Raw genomic sequence first — 15,283 nt, 5'->3', positions numbered from 1 at the left:
TTCCTGCTGAGAAAGCAAGCAGGACTTTCAGGTTTTGCACCTCCCTGCCTGCCATGGCTTCTGTGCTCCTTTCTGCACTCCTGGTTTGTCCCCTTCTCCGGGTTTTGTCCAGGAAACTTCTCCTTGGTTGAAGTTGTTACTAAGGGTCTGCTGGAAGTTTCCTTCTCTCTATGATCTGTCCCTAATTCCCCTGGTAGCCCTCCCCAAGGATGTCTATGAGACAAAGTCACAAATGATTTCCCTGGGCACTGAGAGTGCCCAGCGGGCTCTTGCTGCTGCTTCCTCTACATCTGTGTTTTGCTGGGCTCTATAAATTCATCTCAGCTCCAGGTGAGGTCAAATCCATCTGCTGTGATCTGGATCTCTAGCTTCCCCACTGAGGATGTGTGTTTGGGGGCAGCGGATGATCCCCCTTTCACACCTTCACACTTTGGGCACTCACAGTTTTTTGGCTGTCTCCTTGAGCCTGCAGCAGCAATTCACTTCCTTCAAAGTGTCCATGGATTCTCTCAGTTTTCCTGCAATGTTTCTGCAGTAGTTCATGGACCGAAAAGTCACCATGGGAGTCTCCGCCACGTGCTGCTCTGTCTGTCCAAGTAGGAGCTTCAAGTTAATTCTGTCTCCTATCCATCATTTTCTCCCCTAATTCCCTCAAAAAGTGTATATTTTTCTATAGCAGAATGTTGTAAGCATTTAGCACATGTAAATCAAGTACATTTTCATAATGAGTTTTTTCTTGATTTATCTATGTACATGATTTAAGATGAAGCAATTGCCATCTAGGAAGGTCACCTCAACACTTATAATCTTAGAGTGTGGTAATATAATTTTAATATTTTTAAAACTTGAGCTTTCAAGGACTGTTCTGTTTCCTTTTAAAGTTAAGAGTGCCAAATTATTTGATCCATGTATCATACATGAACAATTATTCTTAGTGAATTAGGCTAAGATATATTCATGTAGATAAGGATTAGGGTCAGTATTGGGCAAAAGAAAGTCTACATATTGGTAGTGGTCAAAACAAGTTGAAGCCAAAGCTGGGTCTTTCCAGAATAAAATATTAGATTTGATTTATTGATTCACACTGATAAAGTCAGAGACTGCTATAAGCACCCTGTGTAGTTCCAGACAGAGGTAATTGTTTAAACATCCCTTAAAGAAATAGTAAATTACTAACACTATATGGAAAGCCCTAAGAGGCATATCAGAATCAATCAACTTGTGAAGCTATATCATTAGAATTCTTTAAAATAATCCTTCAAGGTGTGCCATATTATAAAATTTAAAACAAACAAACTCAATCTCAGAGAGGTTATCTAACTTTGGTACAGTTTTCAGCTAGTAAGTGGTGAGGCCAGAATCTCATGCCAAGATTTGACTGTCATTAAGGATAAGTGTGTCTTCCCTACCTCTAAAACAGAGAGACACCAGCCTCATGCTCCCTATGCCCAATTATTTATTACTTGCATACCCAAAACCTGGCATAGTGATTTGCTTATAGTAAGTTGAATGTTTGTGGTGATGATGTAAATAAAGAAAATATATATCATTCCTTCCTACTTATCTATGCCACTCAGAAGACAGCAAAATTCTATTTAAGGCAGAATTAATAATGTAGCTTGATGATTCATTTCTGATAAAAAAAATACTAGTCATCTCTCTCTTTTTTATTTCTATTCCTTTATTTCCTACATTTTTGAAGAGGTACCTTCTTCAGCTACTTGCTTTGAGGGAAGGAGTAGAACACATACAAGGGAGAATAAGGCAAGGAGCTCTCTTATCCATTTCAAAAAGAATAGTTTTGCTTTTGCCTCTCTGTTTTTGTGTCTCACATATAAAGGTTCTCTCTTTTTATTTATATAAGAGTTTGGTGGGAAAAAGACAAAGCCACCGAAATAACATATTTTATCTTTATGTGGTCTAGTGAGATACATATTGTTATTATTTTAATCTCATAAATTATGCACCAGAAGCCCATAGAGAATCAATACTTTACTCCAAATCATACAAATGGGAAGTAAAATAATTAGGGTTCAAAAAATCTCACAAAAATCACATTCCAGAATCTGTGGTCTTAAACACGGAACACTCAGAATATTGCTTGATGTAATACAAGCACTCAATAAACATTTTATTGCTGTCTTGCTTTTCCTCAAAATTTTATGGTATTAGTTTTCTTCAACTACCTTACAGACAATGTTTTCTACTTTGATAAGATATTGAAAGATAAAAATGATTTCACTTCAAAATTATAGAATGAATGACTATGTAAGTCTATCTGTTCTGACTAGTGCAAAAATGAGGATGAAAAGAATTAGACTCCTTTTATAATTTATTGTATGCAAAATTTTGTTGTTTAATAAAATAAATATATTCAACATGGAAAAATAGGGCCCCAAATCAGAGGAAAAGACAGAATGAACTTAATTGATTAGTAAGTGTCAAATAAATTTAATAAAAAATAAAACAAGGGTAGTCACAGCGGCTCACACCTATAATCCCAGCACTTTGGTGGTGGCTTAGAAGGGAGGATCACTTAAGCCCAAGATGTCGAAGCTGCAGTGAGCTATAGTTGTGTCACTGCACTTCAATTTGGGTGACAGGGAAAAACCCTCTCTCTAAAAGAAAAAAATAAAAATAATAAATAAAACAAGTTTTAATATATGGACAGGCAAAACAGACCAAAAATTTAAGTAATGATTTATGTCTTGCAACATTCTTTGAGAAAATAAAAATGGTGTAAGCTACTCAGCTCATTTTATGATGTTAGTGTACCTTGATTTCAAATTACATATATTAGTCTATTGATTACATTACAATTTGAGGTAAAAAAAAAAAAAAATCAAAGCCAGAAGTTTATGCAACTGAGGTTTAATCATGCTACATGCTCATTGAGGATTGGCTGGGGATTCACTCACAAGAACAGCATATTTGTTTCAAGATAAATTTATCAAATAGAGTAACCAACCAATATTTAGGGAAAAGTAAAGTTCATATTTATATAGAGAAACAGATTTATATTAAAAATAACACATTGCTTATTCAATCAATGGGATGAGGGAACAATAAGAATTATGTACGTTAACAGCATATTTGCAACAAGAGCAACTCTCTCCATTCTATATGAGAACAATAAAATAAAATAACACATTAAAACTTTTAAATTCTGTTTGTTGGATAGGGAAGTAAAATAGGTGAAAAGGTTAGTGAAAATATTATATTTCCATGAACAGTTATTTTAAAACTAGTTGTATTCAATAATGTATGGAAATGTTTCCATATCAACTAATATTTATGTATAATTTTATTTCAATTACTAAACAGTTGATCATTATGTTGAGATCATAATACACACACCAACACACAATTGATGAAAACGTATTTCCTTTTTTAAGAAAAAGCAAGGTCACAACATACATTCTTTTAATTATATATTTGCATAGTTTTTTTATTGCTGTGCAATAATTATATACGTTTGTTTATCAGTATTAACAGCTTTTTGGTGGAGTCATTAGGTTTTTCTAAATATAGGACCTGGTCATCTGTGAGCAAGGGTAATTTGACTTCTTCCTTTCCAATTTGAATGCACTTTATTTCTTTCTCTTGCCTAATTGCTCTGGCTTAGACTTCCAGTACTATGTTAAATGAAAGTGCTAAAAGTGCACATCTTTGTCTTGTTCCAGATCTTAGAGGAAAGGGAAATTGCCTGAAAGTAGCTTCTTAATTGCCAAAATAATACTAAAATGCATAAAGGAAAGTAATAAACTTCATTTATTAATCACAGGCTGAACATTGGTTTTATTCTGAATTCTTGAAATTGAATTTGACCTTCCTGACTTACAGCTGGAATCCAGGTCCAACTATGTCAATCCTGTCACAGTGCTGGAGAATGATGCACAATTCTCATCTACCCATGAGGTGGTGAAGACTTGAGAAATCTGGGATATTTTGTACAAGTGTGCTGGAATGGTTTTAGCTGTCAAATAATTTACTCCTCTATACTTTTACCTGTGTAAGTATGGTCTATCCATCTTTCTTTTAAACAGATCTGATTTTAGGCTAAATTTAAGCGACTAGTACCTCTTATTCTTGTTCACTCATGGGGAAGCTATCATAAAATCATTTATCAACAGATACTTCGAACCTTTTTATACGTACTATTTTCCTTGTGTTGTTTCATATTTCTTGTATAGCCCTCATTTTCATTTTCACCTGCCATCTGCCCACTCCCCAGAAAGTTACTGATAAGAAATGCACTGTCTTGAAAAGTCTGAAAGCATATTTCACTAACAACTTTAGAATATTTTACTTTTAAACAACCAGACATCTAGCTGAGAGTTTGCCTTTTGAATTAGAAAGCAATGAAACTTGGTTCCTCCTTCATATTGTACATACCACTCTGACAGCTCTCCTAAATACCCAGCCCATGGAGACTTCACTTTTTGTTGTGGATGTTTGCTTATAGAAAGACTATTGCTGCAAAGTGTTTTTAATTTTTATCTTTTTTGGGGGGCAAAAGACAAGAAAGCAATAAAATTTAATATAGTGAGAGTTTTTCTTTGGATCATATAACCAATAAAACAGGGATACATGGCATACCCATTAGTTTTTGTTGTTGTTGATATTTTGGAGACAGGATCTCTCTCTGTTGCCCAAGCTGCAGTGCAGTGGCCCCATCATTGTTCACCATAGCCTCAAATTTTTGGGCTCAAACAATCCTCCTGACTCAACTTCCTAAGTAGTTGGGACTACAGGTACATGCCACCACGTCCAGCTCATTTCATTTTGTTTTTATAGAGATAGGGTCTTATTATGTGGTCCAGGCTTATCTCAAACTCCTGGGCCCAAGAAATCCTCCCACCTTAGCCTCCCAAAGGGCTGAGATTACAGGAGTGAGTGACTGTGCCTGGCCCCCATTAGTTTTTGAAAATTGCATTTTTAAACACTATACAACATAAATAAGAATTTTACTTTCTGTTCAACTTTGACATCATCAGAATAAATAATCAGAAAAAGACACTAGAGAAAGGTAATAATTAAAAGGCATTTAGTACTTTCATAGTAGATGGCTATAAATCTTTATTATTGTTTACTATTATGTCACTCTTAGTCAATATTAGACACTTTTTAAAGATTTTTCTGAAGGACATTTAAGGCAATGTATTTTCCTTAGTTTTCTATGAGCTCTTCACATTTTCACAAATGCTTCATGTCAGCTATTGAATTTTATCTTAATGCTTGCAAATTTCATTTTATTCTCTCTCTTTATTTAGAAGAAATTGGTTTAACAATTTCATTTACTTCTGTGATGCAAATATGAGATTGTCTTATTTTGGAATACATCTGGTCAATTAGCTGCTATATGGATAACTAAGCCAACTTTATTTGATTTTGGATTTCTATGTAGATATATAATTGCTTGTCAGTGCCTTCAATTGACTCTCAGAAACTATTTTTGAACTTGATATATTTGTTTCAAACCCTTAACTGGCCCTCCATAAGATCTATTGTAATTGAACTATTATTGAATCTCATCATAGCACACATTTTTCTTTTCAGGTACATAAGCTAATCCACATGTGGCTATGATTTGTTTGATTTTTTTTATTACTTACATCTGCCCTATCTCTAAAGTTTATCTCTTTTATCTTCTTTATTAATTGGAAAGTAAAGTGAATCTTTACTCCACTACAGACATAGAAGGCATTGATTAGATAAATGAGATTTTAGAATAGCTTCCAGAAACATAATTATTTTAATCATATTTAAATGTATCCATATTTTTGTTAACGTGAAAAACTATTAATAATAATTCATTTTAATTGAGTTTATATAATCCATTGGTATTTGGCAACACTGCTATTTGCTATAAGGTAAATGTACTTGTTTCTTTTTTATCTCATCTAGTTGCAAAGTCCTTTTAAGCTTTAAATATAATTATCTTACTACATTGAAAAATGTCTCAACCTCTAAGCTTGGAAAAGAATTTCATTTTTATAACAAAAATAGCCTCTTACAACCTTAAACTCTACCTATGCTGCCTACCTCAATTCCTTCTACCAAGGAGACCTTATTCAATTTTCTATACTCACTCCTGAATCTTTAATTTCTCTGTCTCTAGTAGCTCTTTGTTTGGATTATTATTAACCTTTAAAGAACAACAATAACAAAAGCAAAAAAAGTGAAACTTTCACTTTCTCTTATTATCCACATGGCCTACTATCATTTTTTGTATTCTTTCTGCCATAAAGCTAAAAATAATAATTGAAACTCTGGGCCTTCTTCTCAAGAAGTCTTATTTTACTCCCAAACTTGGCAGTTAGGTCTTAAATGCCATCTTATAATAAATACATTTCAAGGGAGGTAGCACTATAAATGCTTAACAGCATGGTTGCTAGAACCAGAATTCCTATATTTAAATCTCAGCTCCACCATTTCTCACCTCACTGTCATTGTTTGTAAAATAAAGATATCATATTATTTATTTCTTTCAATTTTTCAAAGTTTCATGTGACAATGTGTAAATAAAACAGTTATACTAAGACCTATAACATGATTCAGTATATGAAATCATTAGCTATTATTATTATTTAAAACTTCATTTTGGCATGTTCCTTTATCTCAAATGATCTTCCTGGATTGTTCACATGCATCGCTTCTCATCTTCTAATCTCCGTGCTAATACCACATACAGTAAAGCCTACCCAATTCACTCCATGTGGAGTATTTTTGCACTTGCCCCCAATCCAGGCTCTATCTATCACTGTACTCTGTAATACTATTTTATATTATTGTTTTTATTACTTCTTACTGTTATTCTTAACTTTATGTATTGTTTATGTATTATTTAATGTCAATCTTCATAGCAGTATTCTTAATAGAAATGGGATATATGAAAGCCTGCCTCTTAGGTTAATGAGGTTAATGACTACCTCCAGCATATAATGGGGTTTCTAGAAATACCTGTTGAACTTATAAATATTCGCCATTCCTATTATGTGATATATCAGCTCCATTCAAATTGTTCCCAACTTCCAGAATGGTAACGTGGAAATTTTTCCATGTTAGCAAAACTGTACTGATCAAAAATGTTAAGTCCAACAAACTACCACTTAAAATGTCCCTACATTGTTCTAAGGACACACAGAAAATGAAAAATAAAATAAAATATGAAAACAACCTAAATCTTAATAAAACAGTGAGTGTCTGTGGCACTTGGCCAAAGAGCTGTCTCCCTTTCTCACCGCATCCCCCAGCTCAGCATATCAAAACTCCTCTCTAGACATGTGTGGTCAAAACCTGCAGCTCCTTTTCCCTCAGCTTCCACTTAAAGAATACAGTATTATCAACCTAAACTGAGTGGCAGAGAGGCCAACTCTCAAAAACAAAGTTTATTCAGGAATAGCACAGGATTGCAATCTAGGATATGCATTTTATGGCAGCCCCTAGGCACATCCCAGAGTGTTGTGGCAAGAGGAATCTTTTAAAGACAAAAAGGAGGAATCCATGTAAGCTGTTTTGAAAGAAATCATTTGTTACAGGGGCTTATTGCAGGAGGTAACATCTGTTCATTGATGGTACTGATTGTTACTTGAAGAGGCTCTTCATAGAAGTGGTTTAACTAAAAATTCCAGTTAGAAAAGTTCTCCTTGGCAGTTTCTGTGACATACATATAAGTATGAGGGCCCTTCCTTCATTGGCTCTCAGCTACATTTTGTTAGAGTTTAAGTTAAGTGACTCCATTTTGATACTGGCAATTTTAACAGTATCTCATTGGGAGGTACAGGCTGCAGGCATTTTTCATACCACACCCTCTGTCCTCAATTTCAAGTTGCGAAGGCTATACAAGAGCTAGTGTGACTGTGATATCAGAGTTTCACTTCCCCGACTCAGCTACCACTCATAGGACAAGGAACCTACCCAAGAATCAACAGTCTAAAAATATTGGGGACCTGATTGCTTCTGCCCAGCTTGTGTATAGGGCAGAAGTTCCATATAAGCAAAGGCAAGCCGAGAATGAGAGAGGCTACCTTCCTGACCAGCACCCCATTCATCATAACAGCCTGCTGTCTGCCCCCTGCAACTCTGGAGCACTAGTGTAAAGAATACAATCAGGGGATGTGGTAATTCATAAAGATAGAAAGTTCCAAAGCGTCCCTTAAAAAACTGGATTTATTTAAAACAGAGTGTATAAAATTTAAACCTAAGAGAGTGATTGAAATGGTAATTAAGAGGAGGCTGGTAGATCATTGAGAAGGAGCAACTAAATCATAAGCTAACCAGTTTATCAGAGTTCAAGGGAAAAAAAAAAAGATAGCTAAATAGACCACTCCAGGGGTGAGAATAGGCCTCAAAGACTGGCTTCTAAACCTATCTCTGCAAAGGGATCCACATGTCATTGGATCAGACTAAGATATAATTTGTGTCTGAGGCCACTTTGGAAATTAAGAGAGCAATCCGTCACAAATTAACTGAGACTGGACTGAGAATAATACAAAACAAGGCAGATAATCTGAAGAGAAATCGGTCAGAGAAAGACACAAAGAAAGCTCTACAAAAACCATCTATCTCATCTCAGGGTGGCTATGTACATGCCTAAGGCAGAACCTCCTGAGAAAGAGCACCAGAGGCTTAACATGCGGGAAATGTGGACATTACTGAAATAGCCGAGTTTCTCTCTCTCTCTGTTTCTCTCTCCCTCTCTCTCTCTCTGTTTGTCTTTTTGTCTCTCTCTCTCTCCCTGTCACACACACACACACACACACACACTCCAACAATAAACAAGTCTTAGAGGAAATCAGTATCTAGACCTAGTATAATATATTACCTAAGCCAGGCACAGTGACTCATGCTTGTAATCCCAGCACTTTGGGAGGACAAGGTGGGTGCATCACCTGAGGCCAAGTTTGAGACCAGCCTGGCCAACATGGTGAAACCCCATCTCTATTAAAAATACAAAAAAATTAGCCAGGTGTAGTGGCAGGCACCTGTAATCCCAGCTACCTGGGAGACTGAGGCAGGATAATTGCTTGAAAATGAAGTGGAGATTGCAGTGAGCTGAGATTGTGCCATTGCACTCCAACTTGGGGAATAGAGGGAGACCGTCTCAAAAACAAAAAAAAAAAAAAAAAGAAAGAAAGAAAAGAAAAGAAACAAACACAAAACAGAAATTATATATATATATAATATATATATATAAAAAACCTAAAAAGTATACTTTTCACAAAAATTCATGAGATATACAATGTAATACAAAAAATGTAATCTTTATATAAGAATAAATGCAGACAACAGAAATTATCTGTGAGAGGGCCTAGATGCTGATTTGACAGACAAAAATTTCAAAGAATTTATTATAAAGATTTTCAAAAAAACTAAATAAATGCTGCATAGAGAAGTAAGGAAACTTTGATGGAAATGTTCATCAGAGAATATCAACAAATAAATATAAATTATGAAAATAAACCAAATTGAGATTTTAGAAATAAAACATACAATAACTAAAATGAAAACAAAAAGTCACCAGAGGGAATCACCAGAATATGTGGACAAGGAGAAGAAAGAATCAATAATTTCAAAGACAGCTTGATAGAGATGATGCAAATTTGAAGAAAATAAAAAAGATTATGAAGGAAGTGAACACAGACTCAGGGAAATGAGGGACAGCATTAATTACATAAAATATAAATAATGTGAGTACTAGAGAGGAGAGAGAAGGAGCCGAAAAATAGTCTAAGAAATAATGGCTGGGGCCGGGCGCGGTGGCTCAAGCCTGTAATCCCAGCACTTTGGGAGGCCGAGACGGGCGGATCATGAGGTCAGGAGATTGAGACCATCCTGGCTAACACCGTGAAACCCCGTCTCTACTAAAAATACAAAAAACTAGCCGGGCGTGGTGGCGGGCGCCTGTAGTCCCAGCTACTTGGGAGGCTGAGGCAGGAGAATGGCGTAAACCCGGGAGGCGGAGCTTGCAGTGAGCTGAGATCCGGCCACTGCACTCCAGCCCGGGCTACCGAGCAAGACTCCGTCTCAAAAAAAAAAAAAAAAAAAAAAGAAATAATGGCTGAATATCTCACAATTTCATAAAAATATTAATTTCACATATGTGAAGTTGAGAAAACTCCTAGTAGGATAAATACAAAGAGACTCAGACCTAAACATATTGTAGTGAAAATTAAAGACAAAAACAAAAAGAAAAATTTAAAAGCAACAAAAGAAGAATAACTAGACATTTACAAAGGAATCCAATAAGATTGACTGCTAACATCTCCACCTAAACAATGAAGGCTTAGTAACAATGAGGTGGTATACACAACGTGCTAAAAGAAAAAATAAAGAAAAACTCTCAAACAAGAATATAATATACAGAAAATTATCTTTCAAATACGATGTCAAATATATTCCCAGATTAAAAAAAAAAAATCCACAAAATATTAGAGGTGATTCATTGCTAACAGACTGGTAGACAATATACTCAGTACAATTTTCCTCCTCTTTTCTTTTAATGAATTTTAAAACAATTTTATAAATGTTTATGTATTGTTGGGTCTATAATATATAGAAAAACAGCATATTTAATTATAAAACTTAAATATGGGTGAGATTAATGCTGTATTAGAGGAAGAATATTGACATTAGATGGTAATTTGAATACAAAGAAAAAAAAGAAAAGAACCAGAAATTAAAAAGAAGAAATGTAATACAGTTGTCCCTCCATACCCATGGATTTGCATCTGTGGATTTAACCAACCATGAATCAAAATTATTATTTTTTAATTGTATCTGTACTAAACATATACAGATTTTTTTTCTCATGATTATTCCCTAAGTAATACCATATAACAACTATTTACATAGCATTTACATTATGTTAGATATTATGAGTAATTCAGAGATGATTTAAAGTACAGGGAAGGATGTGCATAAGTTATATGCAAATAACACCTTCTTTTACTTCAGATTCTTGAGCATCCATAGACTTTGGTATCTGCAAGAGGTCCTAGAACAAATTCCCCACTGACACGAAAGGACAATTATATAGCAAACTTTATAAAAATATACTTACTCTCCATTTTTCTCTCATCTTCTTTAATAGACATAAGATTATAGAAAGCAATAATTATGTCAATTTATTATTGCAAATGTAATGTGTGTGTAAAGGGAAATTGAAATAGAGATAATTTCTTTATTGCACTGGAACTGAGTATAAATTTGAAATAATTTCTCAGAAGTAAAGATGTATATTGTAAATCCAAGAGCAATCAATATAAAGTAAAATGACAGAATTAAATATATCAATAGTGAAATTAAAATGGGGATCAATGAAATTGACACATCTTTAGCTGCACTAGGGAAACAAAATAAAGAAGAGAATCAAAGTATAAAAGAGGGATTAAAATAGGGGTCATTTCTACTGACCTAATAGAAATAAAAGAAATATCTTGAATAAATGTAGACCAAAATATAAGATAACTAACATGAATATACAAATTCCTAGAAAGACAAAACTACTGAAATGGACTCAAGAAAAAATAGACCATCTGACTATACCTTCAAGATGTGAAATGATTGAATTTTTAATAAAATAAAATTTCCACAATAAAAAGCCCAAGCATATATGACTTACCTGGTGAATTTTCAAACTTTTTAAGTGGATTTAAAACAATTTGTCATATACTATTCCAAAAATGGAAGAGAAAAGGACACCTCTGATATCATTTAGTTAAGCCAATGTTAACTTAATACCAGAAAAGACAAAGTCATACAAATAAATCAGCAAAACATTATCTATTATGAATATAGAAGCAAACAATTTCACACACACACAAAAAAAATACTTTTAACCTGAAACCCACAACACCTGTAACCTAATCAAGGGTATTTGTGAAAAACCTACAACTAACATCATACTAATGGTGAAAGACTGAGTGCTTTTCCTTTAAAGTCAGAAACAAGATGTCTGCTCTCATGACTTCTATATAACATTGTATTGGAGATTCTAAACTGGACAATTAAGCATAAAATGACATAATATGCATTCAGAGTAGAAAAGAGATCTATTTGCAGATGACAGGATTTTGTATACAGAAAATCTTAAGAGTTTCACTGAAAAACTATTAGAACTAGTAAGTGAGTTCATCAAGGTTGCATGATTCAAGATCAATACACAAAAATCAATTGCATTTCTCTAAACTTGTAAAGAGCAATCTGAGAAATGAAAATTAGAAGGCAATTTCCTTTTTAATAGCATAAAATAAAATATGAATAATATTTTAACAAAAGAAGTACAAATCTTATACTAAAATTTTATAAAACATTATTGAAAGAAATTTAAAATGTAAATATATAGAAAAACAATTCATCTTTACAGAAGACTTTATTTGCTAAAATGCCAATATTACCAAGTTGATCTTCAGATTTAATGTAATTTCTACCAAAATCCTAGCTCTTTTTTTTTTGAGAAATTAACAAAGTGATCCTTAACATTTATATGAAAATTCAAGGACACAAAAATATCCAAAATAATCTTGAAAAACAGCAAAACTGAAGGACTTACACTTCCCAATTTCAAGACTTATTATAAATCTCCAATAATTAAATATTTGGTACAACCTCAAGAAAAGGTGTGTAGAACAATTGAACAGAAATAAACATTCATATTTATAACCAATTTATGTTTGACAAAGATATCAGATAATTAATTGAGGACAGTATAAATGCCCCTAGTGAATTCTACCAAGACAAGCAGATATCCACAAACAAAAATTTACTCAAAGTGGATCAAAGACATAAATGTGGGACTTACAACTATAAAACTCTTAAGAGGATAAACTCTTAGGGGAAGACCTTCATGACCTTGGGTTTGAGAAATGATTCTTAGATATGATACCAAAACATAAGCAGCAAAAGAAAAAAAGTGATATAAAATGCTCAATATCATTAGCCATCTGAGAAACAGAAATTAAAATCAGGATGAGATATGACTTTATACCCACTAGAATGAATATAACTAAAAACACAGATAAAGGCAAGTGTTAGCAAAATGAACAGAAATTGGAAATATCATACACTGAGGTTTTAATAGAAAATAAGTGTTCCAAGATGGGCAAATAGGAACAGCTCCAGGCTACAGCTCCTAGCGTGAGTGACACAGAAGACGGGTGATTTCTGCATTTTCAACTGAAGAACTGGGTTCATCTCACTGGGGCACATCAGACAGTGGGTGCAGAACAGTGAGTGCAGCCCAGTGAGTGAGAGCCAAAGCAGAGCGAAGCATCACCTTACCTGGGAAGCACAAGGGGTAAGGCAATTCCCTTTCCTAGCCAAGGGAAACCATGACACACAGCACCTGGAAAATTGTGTCACTTCCACCCTAATACTGTGCTTTTCCAAGGGTCTTAGCAAACGGCACAAATATCCCATGCCTGGCTCAGAGGGTCACATGCCCACGGGGCCTCCCTAATTGCTAGCACAGCAGTCTGAGATCTAACTGCAAGGCGGCAGCGAGGCTGGGATAGGGGTGCCCGCCATTGCTGAGGCTTAAGTAGGTAAACAAAGAAGCCGGGAAGCTGGAACTGGGTGGAGCCCACTACAGCTGAGGGAACCCTGCCTGCCTCTGTAGACTCCACCTCTGGGGACAGTGCATAGCCAAACAAAAGGCAGCAGAAACCTCTGCAGATTTAAACGTCCCTGTGTGACAGCTTTGAAGAGAGTAGTGCTTCTCCCAGCATGGAGTTTGAGATCTCAGAATGGACAGACTGCCTCCTCAAGTGGGTCCCTGACCCCCCGAGTAGCCTAACTGGGAGGCACCCCCAAGTAGGGGCAGACAGACACCTCAGATGGCTGGGTACCCCTCTGAGACAAAGTTTCCAGAGGAATTATCAGGCAGCAACATTTGCTGTTCAGCAATATTCACTCTTCTGCAGCCTCTGCTGCTGATACCCAGGCAAACAGGGTCTGGAGTGGACCTTGAGCAAACTGCAACAGACCTGCAGCTGAGGGTCCTGACTGTTAGAAGGAAAACTAACAAACAGAAAGGACATCCACACCAAAACCCCATCTGTATGTCACCATCATCAAAGACCAAAGGTAGACAAAACCACAAAGATGGGGAAAAAACAGAGCAGAAAATCTGAAAATTCTAAAAATCAGAGCACCTCTCCCCCTCCAAAGGAACGCAGCTCTTCGCTGGCAATGGAACAAAGCTGGATGGAGAATGACTTTGACGAGTTGAGAGAAGAAGACTTCAGACAATCAAACTTCTCTGAGCTAAAGGAAGAAGTTTGAACCCATCGCAAAGAAGCTAAAAACCTTGCAAAAAGATTAGACGAATGGCTAACTAGAATAACCAATGTAGAGAAGTCCTTATATGACATGATAGAGCTGAAAACCATGGCACAGGAACTATGTGAAAAATGCACAAGCTTCAGTAACCAATTTGATCAACTGGAAGAAAGGGTATCAGTGATTGAAGATCAAATGAATGAAATGAAGTGAGAAGAGAAGTTTAGAGAAAAAAGAGTAAAAAGAAATGAACAAAGCCTCCAAGAAATATGGGACTATGTGAAAAGACCAAATCCAAATCTGATTGGTGTACCTGAAAGTGACAGGGAGAATGGAGCCAAGTTGGAAAACACTCTTCAGGAGATTATCCAGTAGAACTTCCCCAACCTAGCAAGGCAGGCCAACATTCAAATTCAGAAAACAGAGAGAACACCATAATGATACTCCTTGAGAAGAGCAACTCCAAGACACATAATTGTCAGATCCACCAAAGTAGAAGTGAAGGAAAAAATGTTAAAGGAAGCCAGAGAGAAAAGTCGGGTTACCCATCAAGAGAACCCCATCAGACAAACAACAGATCTCTCAGCAGAAACTCTCCAAGCCACAAGAGAGTGGGGGTCCAATATTCAACAGTGTTAAACAAAATAATTTTCAACCCAGAATTCCATATCCAGCCAAACTAAGCTTCATAAGTGAAGGAGAAATAAAATCCTTTACAGACAAGCAAATACTGAGAGATTTTGTCACCACCAGGCCTGCCCTACAAGAGCGCCTGAAGGAAGCACTAAACATGGAAAGCAACAACTGGTACTAGTCATTGCAAAAACATGCCAAAATGTAAAGACCATCAATGCTAGGAAGAAACTGCATCAATTAACGAGCAAAATAACCAGCTAATATCATAATGACAGGATCAAATTCACACATAACAATATTAACCTTCAATGTAAATGGACTAAATGGTCCCATTAAAAGACACAGACTGGTAAATTGTATAAAA

The sequence above is a fragment of the Theropithecus gelada genome, chromosome 6 (assembly GCF_003255815.1).
Source record: "Theropithecus gelada isolate Dixy chromosome 6, Tgel_1.0, whole genome shotgun sequence".
Classification (NCBI taxonomy): Eukaryota; Metazoa; Chordata; class Mammalia; order Primates; family Cercopithecidae; genus Theropithecus; species Theropithecus gelada.
The sequence above is the reverse complement of the archived record's forward strand: the minus strand, read 5'-3'. Positions refer to the sequence as shown.